Here is a 5,016-nt window from a genome sequence, read left to right as displayed (position 1 = left end):
ACCTATCATCTTATTCTCCTGCTCTGGAAATGGATTCTTTAACACAGCAGGAGTGGGAGAACCTTTGACTATTTTTACAACCTCGGCCCGATGAGGGCAATCTCTCGTAAAATGATCCTCTTCACAAATAAGACAAGGATATCGAGGTTTGCGTTTTTCGTCATTGGTTTCCGACTTTTCAGTTTTCTCCTTTGGAGCCTTGTCTGCTTTAGCCTTCTTCTTTCCTTTCTTCTTTCCACCGTTTTTTGGTTTGGCCGTAGATGACTCTACAGCGTGAATGTCGGCGGTAAGTTCAGGAGAAGACTCTCCTGTCGGAGAATCAGGCAAAGTGATAATTGGAGTAGTTGAAGCCTTGGAAGACTTCTTCTTGCTCTTCGTAGTCACGATACCAATCATACCATCAGCGGCATGAGATCCCGAAGGAGCAGCAGCGATTTGATTCGACTTTGGAAGATCCGGAATTTTCTCGTGTAACGTACCCGACTGAGTGTAAACTAAGTCAAGGTATTGTGCCTGAGCAATGACTTGCTCCTCAGTAACTACTCCGGCCTTAGCTACATCTTCAGTAATCTTTGGTAATAATGATTTGACAAACCATTCAGCTAAGATTTGGTCCGGGATAAAAACTTTCACTAATCTCCTTCGACGTCTCCACTCATGAATGTGATCAGAAATATACGTGGACGTCGATTGTTTTAGTGAAGTTAATAACTCCGTGCCGTTATCGTATCTGACCGGCAACTGAAAGTGAGTTAAGAACGAGGTAGCTAACTGGCTAAAGTTGTAAAAAGAGGCCCGTGGTAACTCAATGTACCACTTGGCCGCGAGACCAATGAGTGTACGCTGGAAAAGACGTAAGCGGATGGAATCATCTGAGATAGAATTCGAAGCACACCAGAGGTGGTAAGTCATCACATGATTGGACGGATCCTCTCCAGACTTACCTTCGAACTTGGGTATATCACTGGGCAACTTATTTGGCATTGGCGGCCAGAACTGAAGATATTGAATTGGATCGTTCGTTAGGCGCGTCAAGTCGGGTAAATCCAAAGTTGCAATAAACGGTAACTGCCGGTTAGGATCTCTAAAACTCTGGGTCACAATACCAGCCCCAGGAGGAGGATATCCAGGATAACTAGGAACAGGAGTCGCATTTGGGATATTATATCCTCCTGGAAAACCAGGATTAACCGGACCGTACTGGGGTTGTTGAGGTTGTTGATAAGTGTACCCAGGATACGGTTGATACTGGTAAACCGGTTGTTGGACAGCTTGCCCAGGTTGGTACTGTCCCTGGTACGGAGGTTGAACAAATTGAGGTTGAGTAGTCACAACCGTACTTATACCAGGCTGACCTACAGGCATCTGGACCGTGGTTTGAATCGTAGATCCAGACAACGGTAAAGATGTCTGAGGTGTGGTAACAGGGACAGTAGAAACTGGAGCCGTCGATACTCCAGAAGTAAGTATGGTAGATGTAGCGATAGTTGCAGCAGCCGTTTGAGATGGAGTACTAGGTGCAATTGACGGCTGAGTAACTACCGAAGCTACAGAAGTTTGAACATTTGGCTGGACAGGTTGCGGTTGCTGGGTTGGACCAGAAACTACGGGTTGTCCAGCTTGAGGAAGCATCTGTACACTTGGCTGCAACACCTGTTGACCCTGTGAGGGATCCCACACTAACATTCCAGGGTACTGACCCGTAACAGGTTGAGGGTACTGAGATCCATAACCAGATTGAGGGTAGGATTGATAATTGTAAGGTGCAGTTCCCATACTTGGAACATATGACTGACCTTGAGGCGGTTGATAACCTTGACTTGAGTATTGACCTTGAGGTTGATAACCTTGAGGTAAATACTGATACTGGGGTTGACCTTGACCTTGAGGTTGGTACCCTTGAGGTTGATAACTTTGGGGTTGATACCCTTGAGGTTGCCATCCTTGAGGTTGCCATCCTTGAGGTTGATATTGATACTGAGGTTGACCTTGGGGTACATATTGAGGCTGAGGTTGACCTTGAGGCAAGTATTGCACCATAGGTACATACTGACTTTGAGGTTGCCCCCCAGACACGATTTGTGTACCTTGAGGTTGCCCCCCAGGCGTTAACTGCGGTTGCCCCCCAGGCGGTAATTGGCCACCTTGAGGTTGGGAAACGGGAACTGAACCTGACATCATGTAAATGTCTCCTACACCCAATGGTATATTACCACTGTTTCCAGCAAATAACCCATGATCAATGGGTTGAGGAGATGCCCCCGCAAAGGTACCAGAAAGTGACTGATACCCAGTGGGAACAGAAGGACCGCCGTGTAAAAAAGATTCAGGACTTTGTGTAAACACGGACGACTGACCAGACATATTTACAGGAGTATGAATACCTCCAGGTGGAAAAGGAGTACGAGGTGTGGAAAAACCGACTGAGTTGTCTAAAAAATTGGTTAACGCAAGGTACCAAGAAGTACTTCTAGGAGGACTGTAAAAGATGGATTCACGCTCCCTTAGATCAATAGTAAGTTGACCTTCAAGGTGAGAGACACCTATATCTTCTTCTGGAGCAAGTTCTTCTATAGCAATCAAACCAGAAGGTAGATTTTCGGTGATAATTCTTTCTATTCTCGGTGAATCAGGGACACTAGAAGTTGGAGTAACAGGTTCGGAAATTTCAGGTTCTTCGCCTGTTTCACTGGCAGATGAAAAACTACCAGCAAGCTCGGAAACTGTAACAGTTTCGGGATTGTAACCTGTTTCTAAACTTTGGTAATCTGGATGGACTACCAAGGAAGATTCTCCTTCTTCAGGTGAACCTACTCTACTGTCACTAGGAGGAGTTACAAGGACCTTTAACCCTTCTAAATTACCCGGGTCGTCTCGAGGAGGGGATCCCCTAAGTCTACGGGATCTTCTCAACAATTCGGCCACAGAAACAACTTCAGGAGACTGGCCCCGAAGTCTACGGGACTGTCTCGGTAATTCCGCCACAATTAAAGATTTTTAACTACAACACACGAAAACAAAGTAAAAATTTCAAATCAAACCACCTAAAGTCTTCTAAAGAAGCAAACAAATTTGAAGCACACGCCTAAATAATCTAGAGCGTCAAACCACACACAAACAGTAGTCTTCCGGACCAAAAGCGCTAGTTGGTGATTAGGCCCAACCTCGCAGGATTCAGTACAGAAATGGCGGGTGGAACAGTTACCCCGGCAACCTGCTTAATGAATAGACCGGCACAAGTTCCTCCACTTTAACCGTCTCGAAGTGAAGTGAACCCCCCGGAAAATCCAAGTGAGTATAACCGACGTCTGCTCCAGGTACAGTGGGACCTTCCCTCCACCGTCACCTCGGTAGAACCCTAAAGATTATGGTCACTAAAGTTACCAATCACAACAATTACACCTGGGGGAACAGTCTAAACTCCGACAGCACGCAAGGGCAGAGTAACAAGCTCAATCCCCTTACCGGCTCCTTGACAATAATCCAAGGTTTACCGATAAGTGACCCCTGGCTCCTCGACAATGGTTAATCCGAGGTTTACCGTTTGTAATACGTACTGTCTGGCGTCGTTCCCAACGAGGGAGGAATGATCCCCTCACTGGTTCGGACACGAGCTCGTGCTTCTCCTTTAAGAGGAGCTTTCCCAGAGTATAACTGAAACAATTGGATTTAATCTACTCAAGATAAACTATCTGTTTGGTTTTGTAGTCTTGGAGAGTTAAGTACTCACCTACTCCAAGACCCTAGCCTAAGCTATGTTGGTGTTTCAGAGCCCTAGAAAAATAAAAATTACTAGATTGATTTTAATTTAAGCGTTACTTTTAAGGTTGTTTCTTAAGTCAAAAGGTGATGGAAGTGAAACCAGTGGTGTGTTGACTCGACTCGAAAACACTACAAAATGCACCTAGGATGATTTACCCACTACTTTACTTTTTCGATGAATTGCTTAACTAAAAAGTTGAGAGAATGCAATCTTTATAAAAGCAACTTCTTAATTGAAGACAATCAAAGAAACAATTCGTTTGTCTTTTCCAAGCATAAAAAACATGACCGCTCTTTACATGCACGAAAAAACTCTTTTTCTCTTTCAAAAACAAAAAGCTACTTGAAACAAGACTTTTAAAGAAGATGTTTTTGTATTTTTCTTTTAATAAAGCAAATAAATCTAGTATAACCAAAAATCAATCTTAACAACTATTAAAATCTATGAAAATGCACTCATAAGCAAACTAAAAGGTAAATTTACTCTAAGCAATCTTAACGAGGCCAAAACCAACAATGATTATTCTAAGGTGTTTTACTTGATCACAATCAAATCAAGGACTAGCTTATTGCAGAACCAAAACTAGTCAAAACAAAACTCCAATCTTTTTGTTCTTTTGTAAAATGGAAATCAACACTTTATAAACAAGTAATTCGAAATTTGACCCAAAACAACTTAAATGGCAAGCTGCTCACACAAGGAGACTTTACGACAGGTCCGACTTCTAAGAAGGCTGACTAACCAGAGAGATCTAAGGCTGGACAACTTTCTACCATCAAAGTCACTACAGGACCTATTGAAAAATCAAACCCTAGGCCTAAACTTCGTTGAAATCCACTAAAACACTCAAAGCTCACAAAACAAGTTCAGGTGAAAATTCTTGACAGGGTACTAAAGGATCTGGGTAGAAAACACTAAGAAAAATCAAAATCTAAAAGCAATTAAAGCAAAAAATGGAATTTTCCTAAATTTTACAGGAAGACGCAGGCAACCCGTTATAACAGGTGCGGGCCCGCTCTGTGCAAACGGCAACAGCGCGTCCAAAGACGCACTGTGCAGTACTCAGAGGATGCGTCCTTCTGGAAAAGTTGAGAAAAACCAAATCTAACTAAATCTAAAGCTAAGCCACCCAAATACTAATTCTCACAGTCAAAAACCAGAAAATAAAAGTGATTTTCACAGAGAAAAGTTCACACAAAGGAAAAGACTCTCTCATTAATGGATTCCCCAGTGGAGTCGCCAATTTGTCGTGG

The sequence above is a fragment of the Pinus tabuliformis genome, chromosome 1_1 (assembly GCF_031772625.1).
Source record: "Pinus tabuliformis cultivar Carrire ecotype Pingquan chromosome 1_1, CPIR1, whole genome shotgun sequence".
NCBI classification, from domain to species: domain Eukaryota; kingdom Viridiplantae; phylum Streptophyta; class Pinopsida; order Pinales; family Pinaceae; genus Pinus; species Pinus tabuliformis.
This window is presented reverse-complemented; position numbering follows the sequence as displayed.